Here is a 21,167-nt window from a genome sequence, read left to right on the forward strand (position 1 = left end):
TTAGAAAAGAATCTTATAAAAAAATTCACAGTACCATTTCTTATTTGGATTACCTCAACATAGTCACAGATATTAGTAAACAACTTCCTCCTTAAACATCTGTGATGAAAATAGCTCAATATTTTTTCTAAAATATGCAAATTTTCTTCCTTATTCTGTGGAGAAGAATGCTTAAGCATGTGAGCATGAAACAGCCTTCCAGTCTTTAGAAGGTAAGAAGATGGAAGAAAGGGAAGATGCAGCAAAGTTCTGTGAATCATGCCTCTGTTCCTGAGTTGCAGAAATCACTCAGGGCGTAGACTGCCAAAAGATATTTCCCAAATAGCTACCCAAGGATAAAAGGACAAATTTTATAGGCAGGCTTCTCCCAGGAAAATACACAGGCCTTGAAAGAGTAAATGTGTTTTCTCTCCCTCTGTCAAATGACCTTCAAAATAAAAGTACTTTCAATTGCATTTACTGCAATTGCGTAGTGACAAGCAGAGGGGAGCAAATAACAGCGGCATTCGTCACCCTCCGAGGGCCTTCATCATTTATGCAAACCTCTAAAGCAGAATGCACAAGTGAAGTCTTCTGACATCTAAGATTTGGGTAGGATAGGAAAAAGATCTAATATGTGTTGGAATGCAGAGAAACCTAAGCCGACAGTGCAAAAGTGTGCTTAGGTTACAGGCACTCAGCTATGGCGATGAAACTCATTGGCTAACACACTGTTATCCATAGGAAGGCCGGAGAAAATGGTTTTGAAGTGTTTTAAAAAGATTTTAGAGTGGCTAGATTCAAATGGAAGTCATCTAACAACATCTCAGAAATCATCGCAGAAAGAATCAATTGAAACCCGTTCTTTTTCCTCCAGGGGAAGGACAAAATCTGTTTGCATGATCTTGGGTTACTTCGTTTGAAAAATGATGGAGTTTTTAAAAAGTTTATCATTAAGGTACCCTTCTAAGTAAACAATGATGTGATTCTTTGCTAAGATTTTTGTTCCTTACTAAGATTTTGGAGGGTACTCTCTCATCCTTCATTAGCATGCACAGCTCAAAAAGAAAAAATAATTCAAATTCATTATATTGGTGTAATCATATTTTCACTTATATACATAAAACCTGAACTAAAACAATTTTCTAATTATAAATCATTAGAGTGGTAAAATCAAAACAAATCTGCAAATTAAATGCAAACTGTAAATAAAGAAAACATGTTTCAATAAAAAAGTACGCTCATCAGGAAATCTAAAAAAGATTTGCATATTTTAAAAACCAGATTAAACATCATAGCATCACTTTTGAGCCACGAAGATTATTCATACTTTTTGGTTGAAACTGCCCTAATTCATAGCACAGTTAAATTGTCTTTGGTTAGCCTGCAAGTTGTTGAGAATGGGCATGTGGATTTTGTTACTTAGAGCAAGCCATGATTAAAAACAAAAATACAGACTTTTTAACTTGTAAGAGCAGCAGTGACTTCTTAATTGGCTTCCTTCCCTCAGTGCTGTTGGCTATTTTAACATAAATCAAATCCTTAAACTTCCAGTCATTTGGGTTTTCTGGATACCGATTCCATGTAAAATTGAATATCTGGAAAATCATCTGATTTAAAGACTAAAATTTGAACCTCCCACATGTTAGAGATACTTTAATGAAAAGGGAACCTAGTGGTTAGTCCTACATTCACCTATTTCATACCTCTGGTTTCCCTATCTCATTTTTTTTTATTAGTCCTAGAGATCTCTCAGAAAATTTTTCCAATTTTCTTTCTCCTGGTTTTTCTATACCATTGGGAACTGAACACCAGCATAGACTTATGGAGCCAAATATGTTCTTGTTAATATTTGTCCCGATGTGAAGTGTTATTTCACAAATTTATTACGTAGATTAGTCAAATGTGCCAACTCCATTTTCCACACATATATATCCAAGATGGCAGTGTTACTGTTTTCATGAAAGAAGCAGCAGAGATCAGTGAGCAAATCAGTAATCCAACAAAATTGTGTATAATAGTCCTGTCTCTGGTTAGCACCTGCAGCCTGTCACTCCTGGGATTCTAGCATCTTTTCATCAAACCCTTCGCCCCTGTTGCTGTCAATTGTGTGTGCCATCTCTATCTGCTACACTAATGTCCCATTTAATACATTTTTATAGGTTGTTTTTTGTTATGCGCTCATCTAAAATGTTAACAGTGACATGCAATCAACCATTAATAAAAACAAGAATTGAATTGGTGGCACATTCTCATGATCTTTACAATGCCATGAATTAATTGAAAGTGATTTGTAACTATTTAGAATTCAGTTGGTGTCTGGATCATGTCGAAATAAAAGCAATTCACTGATAAAATGAAATGGTCTAAGTGTTCAAAAAAACCCCAGTGGTATTCCATTCACTTCTGAAGTTCTGTAGAATTTTTTTTTTGTAATCCTAGAAAAAAAAAATCAGGAAATATACTCAGATGCATTTTCATATTCCTCCTTTAGGAAGTTTAACTCCTGAACAGAGACAGTGTTCAAAAGATTCTTATCAATAACTGTTGTAGGAAAAAGGAAGAACTCTTCACTTTTTACATAGAGAGCTTTTTTTTTTTGGAAAAGTTGCTGACAGCTTTGAAGAGGATGCTGCTAGACCCATTTTAGAGTACTTGAAAGCCTCAGTTGACCTCTGCCAGCAACTTTCAGCTGCTTTCTGGAAGCATGTGGGATTCTCCAGTACAAAGCATAGCCCAGCGTCAACTTGCACTTCAACTTGGTACCCCCTAAAGGGATGGGCCTGCTGCCTCACACCCAAGCTGGGCAGGACTGGAAGGAACACAAGAGTGGTTTTTAGTCTACTCTGACTATCAGAAGCCATGCAGTAGGAGAAAAATATAATTCGAGGCTTTGACATCACTGCCTAGGCACCTACCCAGGTGTTGCTGTTTATTCATACCAACTTATTCCAGCCCCGCATGCAAAAGGCTTTTCCTGGAAAATATTTAAGTAAATTAAAATTTCCTAGAGGGAAATAGTCTGTGCCCAGAACTTGTTGTTCCAGTAATATCCTGTGGTTATTTTGAGAGTTTAGCATTGATACCAACATCCACGGATGAGAATTCTATTTGACAGGGGTCCACGTTGCTGATTACACCTGGCTCATGAGCACAAAAGTTAAGGCTGAAATTACGTTTATATAGCTATAATAAATCTTGATTCCACTTTAAAATCTAGGATGTGTGAGACAGCCCCGTCTAAACATCTGGTACCTTCTAGGACTTTATACACTGTGAGAACCGGAGAGTGAATAAAAGGGGTTGTGAGTGTGGAGAGGTGAATGTTGCCGGGACAAAAGGCAGGGATTCTAGTTTGTTCTGTAACATTTTTTATCACTAAAATGTTATAAGATGCTTATTACTGCAGGTGTAGGGCACAATTATCTCTATGGTTCCCTAACAGTGAGACCTGCAGATGTTTTTGTCCCAAAGTAGTAGCCTAACTTTCTAGGCTATCTCAGCTATCAAAGCCCTAATAATTTTAACACGTGAATTCAGCTCACTATATTGAGTAAGGTAGGCACATACATTTTTTTGCCCTCGGAGAATTTAGTATAGTTAAATTAATTATAATCAACTGTGTCAAAGTGTCGAGAAAATAGAAGCACAGGATGCTAAGTATCTACTGAGCAGGGGGACTTAACCTAGTCTGGGGGACCAGTGAAGCCCTGCCTTGGTAAGTATAGAATAAAATAGTATGTAAGACCGTATTGAATTAGTGTTGTCAAACATAAGTGATGTTGAATAGCCGTAGCATATATAGTTGTTACAATACAGGCCTCAAATATTCTCAAGTTCCCACAGCCATTTCAATAAGGCTAGCATTATTTGTCAGTGATTCTTAAATACTTACTTGTTTTATTTTTTTAACTTTTACTAATCAGTCTCACCACCACCACTGCCACTGACTTGAACCGCTAAGATTTGGAGAATTTGTGTTATTTTTCATGAAGAAAAGATTGAGTTCCCTGATGTATAGATGCTCTCCAATGAGGGGGAGAAAAAAGCTAGCAGAGCAGCTTGTATTTTTAATTTAGGCCTTGGGCATTCATGGACCAGACAAACCAGTGGTATTAAACTTTCTGGGCTTCCTTCTTCCTGTCATAATAGCCAATTATGAAGTCTAAGACAGCCCAAAGACAGGAAAGTGGCATGAGAACCTCAAACATGAAACCCAAGATGGACGCTACATTTGTGTCAGGCCAGGAGACCCTCCACTGCGTTGTATCCATTCATCCTCTCGTTTATTAATCCAACACATGTTTACTGAGTGCCTAGTATGGACCTTGCGCCCATTTAAGCATGGGATAGAGCAGATAAGGTCTTGCCTGCTGAAAACAGGGCTCAATATATATTCTTTGAATGGAATAAATGGAAACAACCAGACGAGAAATGGAAGGAAATGTAGTAAGAGGCTGTTCTATTTTACTCTGTAAGTCTACTCTTTTAATGGAAGTATGACTAATTCAGTAATTTGAAAAGCACATATCCCTGCTGTTAATGGACTCTATGAGTAGAGAGATGGCAGAAACAAATCAGATAATGAACCTGGTTCTTTCATTTTGACAGCTGCTATCAAGCTGAAAATTAGAGTCAGCCACAAGGAAGCTGTGTTAGGTCAGTCAAATGACTAGTGTCATGTAATAAATGGCCACTTTGGTGCACAAATAACTTTCTTAGGACCTGAAAGAGTTGTTTATCCTCAAGGTATTTACTTTTTTCACAACTTTGCTAGATAAACATTTATTGTTTCTGGTAAGTAGACTTGGGTTCTCTTTTTGTAAAATGTACAGGGCTGTGTCATGTTGTGTTTCAGAAGGATATAAAATAAAGGCAAGGAACTATTTCAAGCGTTTGTGTAAGATACTCCTCTTTCAAAGACTTTCTTAGGCATGAAATTCTGTAATATAAATCTGATAAGAAATTTTTTAGTTTCAAAGAATTTCATGATAAATATGATATTACTCTGGCTGACATATCCTGAAGTGCCATGTTTCAAAAACCTCTAGACCCTAAATATAGAAAATTATTTCCTTTCAAACAAAGAAAAAGAAAAATTTAGCAGCAAGATTTCAAGGTTTCTTCATCTCCTCTTTGTATAAGACAAGAGCCTATTCAATAATACAGGCCAGAAACACAACTCTTAAATTGAGGAACGAAAACCAAAGCAATTATTTCAGAATCTGATCTCACTGTTAGCTACAGAACTTGCTTTTGCCCTTGTGCATTCCTAAAAGCAGCAAGAAAGATTTTGAAAAGAACAAAAACACTTTACTCTCTATCAGTTGAAATCTAACTCCTCCCAACCCCCTGCCATCCTTTTATAGTCATTGATTCAATATTTCTCATTTCTCATAGACATTTATCATATGCTGTGTTCTCTCTCTAATGCTGGCAGAATGCATAAGCAGACTAACTACTCGCTGGGAAAAAAAGAAACCAAGAAAGAAAACAGTTGGCTGGTACCCAGCAGCCTTTCATGAGCTGCATTTGTTATCAATTTCCTACGTTTAGAAAATAGTTTACTTCTGAACTCCGCATATGTGAACGTACTTTTATGTGGTACAATAGGGTTAATGCCTTAGGGTGGTAGAATGCATGAGGCTATTCAGCTAACACAGAGGCAGGCATCTCTTAACCTCTGAACACTTACTAATGCTGATCTTGAGGCCATAGCAGAAGGGATCCATGAGACTGCAGTTTCTATTCTGAATCAAGCAGATTTTCCCATGGATCAAAGCAGGCAAAGCATGTCAAACCTAAAGTTACTTGGTGTAATAGACAAGGAGTCATTCTAACGTATGTGTATATTTCCTTTACCCCCAATGCCAACCCTTGTACATCCATCTATTCCAGTTCCCACATACTCGACTTCTATACAATTTATAATTGTACTATTCCATTTCCTATTTACTGATGACTACAAATATGATACTCCAAATTGGATTTTCAAATTGGAATTCATGGTGTACTATAACATGATACTGACCAATGGCCTATAATGAGGCATACCTATTTTTGCAAATACTGCATACCATTCCTTAGGATATAGGATGTTCCATTTATAATAGGAAATTCACTGAAATACCTCTTATGCCTTATCAAGCTCTCCAATTTCTATGAGAAACAGCAACAGAAGGATTTAGTTTACCAGGAGCAAGCAGAGCACATCAAAATGATTCAGGGGGCTAGAGAATTTTCTTTGTATTTGGTATTTTGCATTTGCTTTTAATTTACACTTCAATTGCAGCATTTTCTATAGAGAAATGGTTTAATTTGATAATCATATCAAAGGTACTTGTTTTTAAAAATTGACATCTGATTTTAATAATGTGATAGTTTTTCACTGTCATGTTTCCAAGTTCAAGCTATAACCCAAGATGTCTGGATTTTGGCATGCCAAGAGAAAATATTTGAGGATTATTTAAAATGGAATTAAATAGATTTCAGAAGGCCCAGAAACCCAGGTAAATATCAAACACTGTAAGAATTAGCCGAATGATATTTTAAGCAATTCCAATTTCAGGAGATAAGGGGAGCAAGAGATAGAATAAATGATTGTGTTGTAGAAACTAGAAAATAAGAAATATAAATAGAGCTAAGTAAGTGGATTGTTAAAGAAAACATTAACCCACAAGGCTATTTACAAACAGTAAACTTATAACAAGTCCCAGGGCCGTCATAACCAAAAAGTCCTTCATGCAGTGACCAATTTAATAGAATAAAAGGGGAGGTGGGGTTACCTCCTGAGGTGTTTAGATCACGCTTAAAGTCCTGATTAGCAGCTAAAGTGAAAATATGTATTTTAACCTAATAAATCTTTTTAAGATGTTGTAATACGCTACTAAAATATCTTAAGAGTGGTGTTAATGAGGGTACTTAGATTTCTTTTCCCATAAACATAACATTTACATTTATGCATACATATATATCATTAAATCTATATATAGGCATATATGGATATACCTTCCAATTGCTCTAAAAGTTTCTTAAATCCATGATTGTCTCAAGAGTAGAACCGCTGATTGTGTCTTTATGTTCGAGTCATTTTTGAAATTAGTTTTGATTTTCCTCATCCTTGTTTTTTAACAATTATATAAGAGACCTTTAGAGTCTTATTCTCTTCATCTTGTTGTCTTTGTGGCTTCTTTATTACGAACTCTCTAAGTAACCAGGAGTGGAAGCCACATTAGAAGAGATGGCCCCGTGAATTATTTTGATGGTTAAAGACATGTTTTTGTTGGTTTTTCTAAAAGGGAAATGGGTATAAATGTCCTTGGGAGTAATTTAAACTTTTGGGAACCTTCATGGTGTATGGAACCCTTGAGATAATTATTATGCCTACAGATACTTGGTAAGATAGCCAGGAGAGAATTTAAATTAAAATAGAGCATGAAATGTGCCTTGTCCTTCAAATAACAGCTTATATATAAATCCCACATAAAAAAGATACGTGCTCTATTTTTTTCTTTGCATGGATTGAAATAATTTGCTACGCTAAGAATTTCCTTTGTTATAACCTCTGAAGAAGTGAAAATTAGAAAGAGAAATGAAAACTAAGTCATTGACTATATGACATTACCCCAAGAAGGGATATATCCATATGCATCACATTTTTATTCTTTAAGGTGTAGGGATCTTCTAGAAAGGTAACACTGATAACTAAGTGTCAAAAAAGCCAGTCAGTATTCACCACTAAAATTTCAATGCTCTGGAAATTAATTGATTTAATGAAAGGTTTAAGAATCCTGTTGGGTGGGATGAATAAGTTAGTAGATGTGAGAGAGTTTTAGAAGTCACAATGACCACTCCTTTGATTGTCAGAGCTGATGTAGTTTTCAGATTGACTGAATCAGAAAGCAACCCCTGTCCCCCCTCACCCCTACATGTATCTCTCCAGTACATCTGCACCAGCTCGAAGTCAGTTTTCCCAGAGGAAGCAGGATCACCATCTATAAGAGTATTCATTGACTTCAAGAGGGAGAGTATTTTCAAAATCCACAACAATCTGCTGGTGAAGGCTGTTTGGAGCTCTTGATATTTTCACTTGTGCATATGTCCCCTGGTTTTCTAAATTCAATGTCCTCGATTATTGTTGGATTAGTTCCTATCTTTAAAATAGTTTGGTGTCCCAAACTCTTCTGTATTAACGTAGTCATAGAAATATATTCCATAGTCCAAAATCTATGTGTAATACCCAACCAGAAGGGAGAACTGCAATCATTGATATTCCTAAGAGTGTTACTCAGGAATAATTCTACAAATACCAATACACAGTGCACTTTGAGGATGTGGATCATGCATTGGAGCTGACTTCTAGAAGGTGACTCCACAAAGTGAAATACGTATGTCCTCTACAAACAGCCTTGTGGTATCTTTGATTGAATCACTGTGTCTGAATATGAAATATTTGGCAAGTTCTTGGTGACTCAATTTAATATGGACCTATTACTATCCTTTATTGGTTGAAGATCCAGAAATATACTTCTCAAGGTTGTCCATGAGAGAATGTTTAAATGTGTCTTGCTACTCACAATCATAGCATCCAAATTCTAAAACTAAGAAACTTTATTCCCCTATTTCTATGGTTCTGGGTTCCATGTGGAGAACAATACACACATAGCAATAAAAGATAACATTTATTGGACACTTACTTTATACCAGGAATTATTGTAATCACTTTACACTTTTAATTCTTACAACACTATTAAGTAGTCAATATTACAATCTCCATTATACAGATGGGAAAACTGAGACCAGATAAGTCAAGTGACCTGTCCAAGGTCATACAACTTGTGAGTAGCAATGCCAGGACTTACCTTAGGGGCCCAGGTTCTTAATCACTGCACAAATTAATGCCTACTAAGTGTTCAGGAAGTAACTGTCTCTGGCTACATGGATTGATCGGGTCTGTCAGGGGAAACTGGGTATTGCCAGCACTGTCCAGTAGAATTTTCTGCAACAATGGAAATGTTCTATGTCTGTGCTGTCAAATATAGTAGCCACTAGCCACATGTGGCTAGTGGGCTCTTGAAATATGTCTAAGGAGACTGAACAACTGAATTTTTATTCCATTTAATTTTAATTAATTTAAATTTAGTCACATGTGGCTGTTGAGCACTTAAAATGTGGCAACTTTGAGGAACTAGATTTTTCATTATTTTAAATTAATTTAAATTTTAATCACTATATGTGGTTAGTGGCCTCTCTATTACACAGGGCACGTTTAGACCATCAAAACACCTATAATATCCATGATGTGGCTCAGCATCTGGATATGTCTGATTATCTTCAAAAGGTATTTATTAGATGCCTTTTTTCGTGCTTACACAAAAGAAATAAAAATTGTACTACCTGGTCCTGAGAAATTATAATTATCCAAAGTAATGAAATGTATACTTTCAAAGTAGTAGTTTGGTTAAGTGAAGACGTAGTTAAGAGCAACAGTCCTTGAGTTGCTGCATGAGTTTGAATCCTGACTCTATCATTCATTAACTGTATGTGACTTGAGGAACAGGGTTTAAACGTCATAAATCTCAGTTTTCTCATCAATAAACTAGAGATAATACTACCTACCTCTTAGCTTTGTATGGATTAAGCTGGACAATGGATGTAAATCTGAGGGCTAAGATGTCCACAGAGGTAGCACAGAAGGAGAAGCACGGTGGTTCCCTGTTCTGGAGAACAAGCTGTGAAGTTATGAACAGAAAATAGAAAGTAGAGGGGGCTGGCCCCGTGGCCGAGTGGTTAAGTTCGCGCGCTCCGCTGCAGGCAGCCCAGTGTTTCGTCGGTTCGAATCCTGGGCGCGGACATGGCACTGCTCGTCAGACCACGCTGAGGCAGCGTCCCACATGCCACAACTAGAGGAACCCACAACGAAGAATACACAACTATGTACCGGGGGGCTTTGGGGAGAAAAAGGAAAAAATAAAATCTTTAAAAAAAAAAAAAGAAAATAGAAAGTAGAAAATAGAAAGCAACGGAGTAGTCAGGGAGGCAGGAGAACATCAGGCACCAGAAACATGCAAACAAAAAAGATGACAAGGACAGGCTGAAAACCAAAGGAAAAAGGTAAGAGAATGGTTAGTCAGTGAGAACTGAAAGGAGAAGATTAGAAGACATGCATCTCATGGTACAAGCTTCTTCTTATCTCTATTTCTAGATTTGCCTTAGTTCCTGGGAGGCAGGACCTATCCCACTAGAGATAGACCTTGCCCTTGCTCAGGTGAACAAGCTCTTGGTCTCACCAGGCTGGGAAAGCATTGGTACGAAGGTAAGAATAAGCGTGGTGTGCTTAGGCACTTGTGAGAAAACTAGCCAAGCTGAAATACTTGCTGGCATGTACTGGGAGGTAAAACCGGTCAGGGTTGGACTGCTGAAACTTTGAAAGTCAGGCCAAAAACTTGACTTTCTTTTGTCTTGTTGGCAATGACAAGTCACAGGGTATTTTTATCCAGGGAATGGCAGGAGCCAAGTAGTAATCTAGCAGCCAAGTAAAGGATGGATTCAGATGCATGAGACTGGTAGTGGTGGTGAGACTGGAGAGGTCATGTAAGCATGGCATGGAAGGAGAAAGGAAGACAGTCCTAATGCTAGAATTGGAAATAAAAATTTATAGGACTTCACGTCTAAATACAGGTGACTAAACAAAGAGGGCAAAGAAAGAAATACATCAGACATGACTGAGATAAGTGCACAAAAGAAAGATGGTGCTGTCAGCAAATAAAGAGGCTAATTTGGTGTATGGCAAACATAGATTTCTTCAATCTGTTTAGGGTTTGTTGGAACTGAGGAACAATGGTACCTAAAATGGGAATGTCCAATTGGGTGTTGAAAATAGGAGTATGTTCCTAGAACAGGAACTGGGGATGCCAAGAACCATTGGAGGGTTTCCACAGTCCAAATGGCTCTGTGGCCAACTTTCTAAATCAACCCCAAAAGATAGTGCCCAGAATCCCCTCTCCTGGGCAGCCCACAGGTGCCTGTATGTTCCTTCCTTGTGTAATTATGCTGTTTTTACCCCTAAATGTTAAACATTTAACAGCCTGCTCATCAATATGTATTCTCAGAAAAAGCCTATATCTATACTCACCAACCTCTTTAATTAAGTGTAGTTAGAATGTCAACTGTGCGAATATGAGAATACCTACATAATGATTCAAAGCAGACATGCCTTGATTCCTCCTCAAAATATGTTTTCTCATGATTCAGGAACCCCTTGATGGTCATATTTATCATGCACACTGACGTTTTATAATTGCAGTCAATCCAAGAGGAAATTTATTTTCTGTTGGTTTTGGTGTTTGCAATCCTCAATGCATGAAATCTAAGATTACTTTGTTCATTTCTGGCTACTAGCAAGTTCTGAATTTCAAGTTGATGCATGAAATTTGTTAATTTTACCAAAACTTTGCCCCAAGAGCATACATTTCCTTCACTGGCAAGAATGCCATGTATCAGAAAGCAGCCCCTAACTTGATTGCATGTCTGTGGCGCAATTGTCACCAACGAAAACTCAACATGTAAGGACCAATGTAATCTATTCCTTGGTTTCTGAACATGGAGCCCCCCAAGGAGGAAGACAAACACACACCGTGCAGCTTTTGTCATGCAACATTGGAAGCAGCAGTGAGATTTTTTTGAATACTATATTGCCGAGTTACTGATTTAAGAATGCCCTCGAGTATAAATTAGTTCTCCAAACCTCTATAGTGACTTTCGTCAAACGCCTTCTGCTTAGCCCATTAAAAGTGAAAACCATGAAATATTATTTGATCTGTAAGCCCCAAAAAATGCCCTGAAACCACCTGTCCCTCTTTGGAAAGCTGCCAGAACAAAGTAAGAGGAAAGGTCGGGCCTGAGAACAGTAATTGAGGTTGCAGCATGTGGCTCCAAGGGAAGATTGAACCTATGGGCTGCATTCAGGCTTCCAGTCTCTTCGGGAGGATTTACATTTATCTTTCTTCACCCACGTAGTAGTCCTGATCTTTGAGATCAACAATTCAAATGGTTTAATAGTGACCATGCAACATTTAAAAAAACCTGACATGAATTGTGTTGAATAGTTATTAGGTTTCCTTTGAATTGAATTTGAGGAAGTTAGTTTCAGGATACGTTTAATTTATGTATGAAATTGGTAGATGTTAATGTCCATTTCTCTTGAGTGCCTCAGGATTTTAAAAAATCACCCACTTTAATTCTGCTGTGCCATACATTGATTCTTATCCATTTGATCTGTGACCACTGAGCTTGTGTTCATCAAAAACGTGTTAAATCAACCTTTAAAATGTAAGATAAGAAAAGTTTAATTTACAGCTACACCTGGGTATTTTTTAAGGTGCAGAAATTAATAGTTTGGAAATGCAAAAAGATAAAGTATAAGCCTCATTCAACAAATTGATTACAAGATGAAAATCATATTATTTAATCTGAAATTTCTCAATCCGTCAGAGAAACAGCCACTTGAGGGTTACTACAGCAGTTCAAGAAAGTGTCTGTGATCCTTCCTGATAAATCTGTATCCATTTATACAGGAAAATTGCCGTATCTACACTAATTGAGAGACTAAAGACACTAACATCAAATTGTTGCCTTCTAGAAGGCATTTGGGGACTTATTTTAAGATTTAGGCTTGGCTTCTTATTGAGTGCCTATTGTCTGCCAGGTAATATCCTATGTGATGTTTTTATGCTTTAAGAAATAAGAATGAGTCATAACTAGTATGTCATTTTTACTTGAGTCTTTCTCTATTTCATTTAAATGTCTTAACGTTCTCCTGAACATTCATATTGCTGATCATTTAAAGAGACACTTTTAGCCAAGCCCTTATCTGAATGAATAAAATTCCAAATTAGAGGATTCTTACTTACCAAAGGTTTTATACATATATATGTGGGTGTGTGCGTGGGTGTGTATGCATTAAGCTTGATATATGGGCTTTATAGCCCAGGGACTGTGATAAAAAAATAGCTTTACAAATGGTGATCCTCCATCTTGATCTGCTTGAAATCAAATTATTTTTTATTGTTTATTTTGAAATAATTGTTGATTTATAGAAAAGTTGCAAAAATAGCACAGAGTTGACCTTAACCCTTTATTCATTTTATGCTAATGTTAACAACATACATACGTAACCATAATACAATAATCAAGACCAGGAAATGAACATTGATATAATACCTCATTCTAATTTCACTAGTTTATCTTTTTCATGTTTCAGGATACAATCTAGGGTCCCACATGCATCCAGACATTGTGTCTCCTTGTCTCCTCCAATCTGTGAAAGTTTCTCAAGTTTCCTTATCTTGTATGACCTTGACACTTTTGATAAGGACTAGTCAGTTATTGTGCAGAATTTCTTTCAATTTTTGTTTGTCTGATGTTCTTGCATGATTTGATTGAAGTGATGCATTTGGCAAGAATAGCACAGTAGTGATGCTGATCCTCATACATCACATTAGGGTGTACGCGCAGTATCTCCTGGGTTTCTCCACTGTAAAGTTACTATTTTTTTCATCTATTGGTAATAACTTAGGGAAGATACGTGAAGTATATGTTAATATCTTGTTTCTCCTCAAACTTTCGGCCGCTGGTGTTCATTTAGCACCTGTAAGAGGGTGTTGCTTACAATACTACTAGTGTCATGTTTGTGTAGTGGTGACTTTGTATTTCCCTCTTTCCTTCTATAAGTATTAATTGGAATACTTTCCAAAAAATTGGATTTTTTTCTCTCCCAGCTACTTATTTATTCAATTATTTATTTATGTCAGTCTGGACTCGTAGATATTTATTTTATTCTATGGGTATAATCCAATAATGCCATTCTTTACTTTGTTATTCAAATCATTCCAGGTTTGTATCTTGGAAGCTCCTTACACTTGGATCCTGTATCCTTTTGACATCCTCGCCATCCTTTTTTCAACACTTCCTCATTTTTGCCATCACAAGATATTCCAGATCTTTTTGTGCTTTCGCTGCTGCAGCCCTGGAATCAACATCTTCTTCAAAGAACCTTGGTTCCTTTTATTGGAAGATATTAGAAACCAAGATCTGGGCACTAGATATGCTCATTGTTACTAGAATGTCATTGCTATTAAACCCCTTCTGTAAACAGAGCTAGGAAATACATATATATACTCTATTCCACACATACTTGCAATTTATATTTATTTATTTTTCCATCCCTCACTCTCTCTCTCTCTCTCTTTCATACTGATTCCAGTTTAACACCAGAAAGTTCATTCTAGCCTTCTCTCTTTCCTTATTTGTAACTTCTTTCCCTAGCAGTGAAAGTTTGGCTCCCATGATCTTCAATATATTAATATATTTGTTCAATTCTAGTATGCATATAACTTAGAGTTGCTAACCATACCTCTTTAAGAACCATATTTACTAGCTAGAGTACAGTATTTGTATACAGTTCTTTTTGTCCTTATAGTATCCAATCAAAATACAGTTTTTCAAAGTTACTTAGTTTTTTCTTCCCTGTCTTCTTGAAAGTGATTATATTATTTATTGGTAGTAGAATTAGTTTGACTTCTTACTGTTTGTATTTCATTTTAGTTTCTCCTACATCCTTGACTTTAACTATTTCTTTATTTGGGGGTAGAATGTGAAAACTTACTATAGTTCTAAGTCTCAAAACTATATAAAAAATGTATATTCTGAGAAGTGTCATCCCTCCTTACCCATACTAACCCATGATCATTCCTCCATTCTTTCCATCCAATTTTCACTCACCATTTTTAGGTTGATCAGTCTATTTGGTTTCTAGTTTAGCTTTCCTGTACATCTTTTGCATAAATGAGCAGATGTGTCTTTTCTTATAGCTCCTTTTTTTTTTTACATGAGGGTAGAATGCTATAGATACTCTTTTGCACGTTGCTGTTTCTAGTTAATTGTGGATATCATTTCAAATTGGTTCAGAGATCTTCCTCATTCTTTTTTGCAGCTGTATAGTACTCCATTGTGTAGATGTACCATGGTTTATCAGTAGTGTGTCCAATATTTTGCTATTGAAATAGTGCTACAATGATTAACTTAGTGCATATGTATTTTCATACCATTGGAGGTGGATCTTTAGGGTAGATTCCAAGAAGCGGGATTGCTGAGTCAAAAGGCAAGTGCATAGGTGGTTTGATTAAGTATTGCTGAATTTTCCTCTTGAAGACTTATACCAATTTTCATTCCCACCAGCTACCAGTGTGAATGCCTAGTTCCCCACAGCCTCACCAACAGAATGTGTTGCCATACTTTTTTATTTTTGTCAGTCTGAGAGATGAGAAATAATATCAAATTATTTTTAATTTAATTTTCCTTATCATTTTGATATTGTTTAACTGGAAAAATTAACAACTTTTTTCACTCACCATGAGTATCACATGAGTAATATTTTTTTACTAAGATGTTCTTAAAAAGATGACTCTAAAAGTTTCCTAATGGGTTAAATATGAGTGATATATATGTTAATTTATGAATAACCTCCTGTTAATAGAGCAGGTTTATATTAAAATAATATTTTTGAATATTAGGGAAACATTTTTATTGTTTCCTAAGCTCTCATAATGTATCTGGACTTCGTCACAAATGTTTCCCTGTAGTAGAATTCTGAGAAATAAGTATAAGCAAATGAAGAGGACTATAATTACTGCAATTATGGAAAAGTAATTTACTGGCTATGTAAATTGAACAGATTTCAAATAGAGTAGATAAACCATAAAAAGCAAGCAGGATATTGAAAATAAATATTTTGGGAGCTAGGAAATTGCTGGTTAAATGCATATACCAAATGTAAATGTTTTGCTAACATTTGTCTAATTTAGTTTCTTAAAACCTAAAACCAGAAGGTTTTTTTCTAAAATTAAACATTATCAAATGGATGCTAAGATTATCAAGTGTTTGTAGACATTGGTAGATATAAGATACCTAAAAAACTTTTATTTTGTGATAATTGGGTTAAAATTAAGCAAAAAAAAAAAAAAACCTTGCAGAAATCTTACTAAATTTAGAAATAGAGCCCATTTGGGAATGAATTATTGTGGAATATCATGAAAATATTTAAAAGAGGTAGGGGGCAGGATAGAGGGGAAAAGTTGTGGAGTTTGGTTCCAGAGAGACCTAAGGTATAGACCCAACTGGGCTATTTGTTAGTTGTCTAGAAATCTGTGGCCTCCAGCATTCACAGATTCTTGCACTAAAACCAGGCAATTTTCCAGGAAAATAGCCCTGCATTGAGGTATGCTCTCTACCACTGCCATGCTCACATCTGCTCAAGCAAAACCTCCTGTAGGCCCTGTAAGTTTTGGAATAGGATGTTGATAATATTAATTAATAATATTAGCAACAGTAAGTTCTTTTCCATTATTTTATCTAATCACCCAAACAATCCTAAGAGATACATGAAATTATTATCCCCATTTTACAGAGCAGGAAAGTGAGCCTCAGAGAGGTTGAGACCACGCTTCCATTAAGTGGCAGAGCCAGGGTTCCATGCCAGCTTTGTCCAAAGCAAAGCCCATGTTTTATTCTATAGGCTACAACTCCCCGACAGCTCTATCCTCCACCCAAAGGATTGCCAAAGAAAAGAGATCTGCTGTGAACCACAGACCTAGAGTAACTCATCTCCAGATCCCATCTATGGTGGTAACTGTGAACTCACTTTTTTTTTGGTTCTTGATCAAAATATAACATTTATAACATGTTGCACACAGGCCACTCATTCCTTCCCCTTGGATAAGATGATCTTCTGAATTGTAACACTAAAACCTGGGCCATGTTGCTTTGAACGTTTGCAGAATTGCTTTTACAAAATTGTACCCCGTAGTCTTACCAACCGTCTACAGTGGAGGTCTTATAAGAACCGACTGGGTTGAGCTCACTTATTTTGGAGGTGCCCTGGAGAAAGCTCTCCATTCTATCATACTGGGTCCCCTTTAACAGACTCAGAACAGAGTCAGAAAAAGCCACTTCTCAAGCACCTACTTTAATTTAATCTAATGGAAATGTAATTATTGTAAACCATCATTTTTCCCTCCTTGCTCTGACCCATCGACTGTCAAAGCAGCCCACCTTTATTTCATATACCAGGAATTTTTTATCATTACACCTTATCCTCAGTGTCATCTCATTTTTCACTTTTCTGGATTTCTCTTTGTTTATGTTCTTTGCTTGTGTTTCTGTGTCTATATGCCATTTAAGTCCAGTTTTCAATGAGGTTAAATTTAAATAGAACTGTTCTACATGCCGTTGGGCAAATTGCTTAAAATTTCAGGATCTTGGTCTCATTAGTTATAAGGTGCCGGCCTTTCTTTGTTGTCAGGACTGAAAGTGGTGTGTGTAACATACATAATACAACTTTGTGATAAATAGAAACTACAAGTGCCACCCCTGAGAAGTTAAAGGATTATCCTCCTTAAAAACAAGTTTAAACGTGAGAGAGGAACTTAAAACTTGTAGTGGTATGCAAAGTAACATAATCCTGAATTATATTATCGTTAATCTATTTGAATGGTATTAATGATCCCAAAAGTCTAATTAGGAGCCCAAGGACTCCTACCACTTAGGAGTACCTAATACTACCTATTAGGTACTCCGTTTCTGAGTACCTAATAGGTCCACCTTAGTGTGCCATTGGATATTTTGTAAATGTAGTGTTATGCTTGGATAACACTTAGGAATAATGAAATGAGGAAATAGCACCGAGTTGCTAAAAATCACAAATTGCAAAATGATAAACAAACAATTAAATATTACAAAAATATTTGAATACATTGCTCTTTGCCGTGCTCCAAGATACGGGGGTGAGGGGGGATAGAATACAGTTGGATCTCATCCTGTATATCCAAGCCAGTTTACTGAATACACTTCGCAGAGAATAAATTCACCATCTCAAATTCAGTGACACCCTTTGTCCTTTCTGTTCAGTCTGCTTTTGTTTTCTTTCCCAGGAAGGGACAAGAAAGTGATTAAAGCAGTATTCCATAATTTTCGTTCACCTACAAAAGCCAAGTGGTATGGAAGAAAAGAATTATGTAAAAAATACCAAAAGTCTTAATGATTCATCTAAAACAAATAATGGGCAATGAGTTTAGGAATAACATGGGGTGAGACAATTCCATTTAAATTTGCAAATGTTGCTGGACACATGTCAACATAGTCACTACAGATACTCATTATAGTAAAGAGAACTGTTTTGCAAGGTGTAAATGGTCTTTGCCAAACAGATTTAATCAGTGTTACTTGAAAGGCTCTTTAAATTATCATACCAGATGCCAGTAAAATATAAACCCTGCACATTTCTAGAACATTTTGTTTACTGACATTTCTTCATTGAATTCTCAAAAGTCTAGAAACTAACCAAGCCTCAGAGTTTGTCTTTGGCCAAATCGCACAGCGTCTGACTCCAAATCTGTAGTTGAGAGATGATCTCCAAATGTAGTTAAAGCATTTTTTAAATAAATATTTATTGCACAGATTTATTTCAAATACCAAGGGAAGTCACACTGTTAAAAAAGATTTTAAATTTTTTCTCTGGAAAAATTGGTGATTTTATTTTAACTCACGGTAAAAAATATTCACAGGAAGAAATAAACAAGTTCAGTTAGAGTCATCTGTAGGAAAAGAAGAAAGATACAAGAGCTGTGGAAAATCATGGAGACTAGTAAGCGGAAAAAGGAAAAGATGAGGAGCTTTTTCACACCTTCAGGCACAAGAATACTCAGAGGGCCTGTGACAAGGAAAACAGATAGTGTTGAGTGCAAGAATGAAGGGTTATAAATATATTTTTGCAGTCTTGGGAAGATCCGTAAGAATGAAATGGTGGTGTCAAAAATAGCAGTTGATTAAGAAATGGCATTGATGATTTTTCTGTAGTACCAGAAGCACGGAAATTAGAAACCAGAATAAATGAAGTTAGTGTTGAGTGACATAGGAAAAGCCTGACTTGCAAGTAAAAAGGAAGAAAGGAAACAGGTTTAGGGTAAGCAATGAGGGCTCTTTGCTTCCTCTCTGGGGAATATTTACCCACTGGCTTCCAAATTATTAATTTATTAAAGCTTCATAGCCATTTCCTCTAAGCCTGCCACTGGGCTAGGCACTGTGAACTAAGAAAAAAAGTGAAAGAAACAGAAATTCTAACCTCAGGGATCTCAGACCTTTGTAGCTGGCTGGATGAACCATGCCAATGAGATCTCTCCCAGGAGGCAAGTGTCTGTCTGCAGCAAGTTTGCAGGGCTGGGCAGGTGACAACGGGAGAAGATAGCATGTCCTTAAAATACCTTCTAACTTGTCCCCTGCTGCTGTCACTCTATTACCTTCCATCACTGGACCTCGTGGCCATTGCCTTGGTGTTTGTCTAGACCTACTTCTGGGTCAGATCTCCCCTGTGTCTTTGTGTCCTCTGCTCCAGTCTGGTGATTGTGTCCTATATGTATAAAGATGGTGTCATTACTGTGGTCTCCCCACACAGACCCAGCAGAGTGCTCTCCACATTGTGGACTGATTAATTCATAAATATGAGCGATAACTTACTGATTTAAGAGTGGCTTGTGTGGGGGCCAGCCCTGTGGCCGAGCAGTTAAGTTCACACTCCTCAGTTCAGCAGCTGAGGGTTCACCGGTTCCAATCCTGGGCACGGACCTACACACTGCTCATCAAGCCATGCTATGGTGGCATCCCACATAGAAGAACTAGAATGACCTACAACTGGGATATATGACTATGTACTGGGGCTTTGGGGAAATAAAGAAAAAAAGGAGGGGGGAGATTAGCAACAGATATTAGCTCAGGGCCAATCTTCCTCACTAAAAAAATAAATTAAAAAAAAAAGAGTGACTTGTGTGGACTGGGGAAATCAAAGATACCTTGTAGTTATAACATATAATTTGCACATGACACCTGGGATCTGGCTGAGGAAACAAGGCCATGAGATCCTCTTCCAGCTCTCTTTCAACACATGGGCCTCCTCACTGTTCCTCACGCCTACCAGGCATTTTCTCACCTGAGGGCCCTAGCTCTTGCTGGTCCCCTTTCCACTGCTGCTCTTCTCACAGATAATCACACAGTAGCTTCCCTCACTTCGTTAAGGTTTTCACTCAAAGTACACCTTCTCAGTGAAGCTTTCTCTTGTTATTTGTTTTAAAATTTTAACCATCCTCCCCTAACCATTCATATTTTGCATCTTTCCTTAATTTATCACAGTGTATTTTAGCAGTCTGTTTGTTTGTTTGGGTAGGTTTGGTCCATCTCACCAATAGGAGACTTTGTTTTGTTTTACTCTATTCCCAGTCCCATTCCAGCAACAATTCCTGACTTGTAGTAGGTGCTGAATAAATATTTGTTAAACAATAAATGAATAACAGGGTGCTGTCAGCTTCTGCATTCTCCTCTTTATTGTGGATTTAAGAACGCCTGACCTGCCTGTGTCACAAATTGTTCTGATTGTGATAATCAGGTGAAATTGTAGATGCATATGTGTTTTGCAAACTCTGTAGTGCTTTCCATAATATTATGATTGACAGTAGCAGTATTATCATTATCTTCAACATCATTATAATTTTCTAATGTCTTTGACCTCCTAGAAGGTTTCTAGCTGCGCTATTGGCTGAGTATACTGTTCTAGAGGATACCACCATCATATCATGAGACTTTCAATACGAAAGCCAACCTGTTGAGGAGGCAGAGATAATACGCACCAGTTAGCTATCACTGCTGGACCCAGACTGCTGGGTGGCCTCCTGGAACCAATGCTAAGCCCCTAAGATGGCCTTCAGAAAGCAACACGATGTTCTTTCTACTCTCCTCATCCACTCAGGCAGACAGCCCAGGAGGAGCCAGCACAAGTCAACTTGCAACCAGCACCACAAATGGTAACCTAGCTAGTACTTTTGTAAATATATCCTGTTGCTTGCAAGTTGAGCCAGGTCAAATCTAATGTCCCTCCTAGATAATCTACTCCAAGTGTGTCTTCATGGACTGAGGGCAAAAAATATTTATTTCAATCACATATATCAGTTTTGACCCAAACTAGTGGTATATAGACTCTAGATTTAGCCCTAATCTCTCAATGGTTTTCTCCAGGACTTAGAGCTTTGTAGTGGAATATTACTAGATTGATTACTCTGCCTTAATAATCAGAGGGTCTTAATAAG

General features: G+C 37.0%; 1 protein-coding gene across 2 annotated transcripts in view; it reads left to right on the forward strand.

Moving 5' to 3' along the window:
• GPC6 (glypican 6) overlaps positions 1 to 21,167 on the forward strand; it is a 1,030,865-nt gene that overhangs the window by 696,135 nt on the left and 313,563 nt on the right. The window lies entirely within an intron of this gene.

This window comes from Equus przewalskii, chromosome 16 (genome assembly GCF_037783145.1).
Source record: "Equus przewalskii isolate Varuska chromosome 16, EquPr2, whole genome shotgun sequence".
Lineage (NCBI taxonomy): Eukaryota > Metazoa > Chordata > Mammalia > Perissodactyla > Equidae > Equus > Equus przewalskii.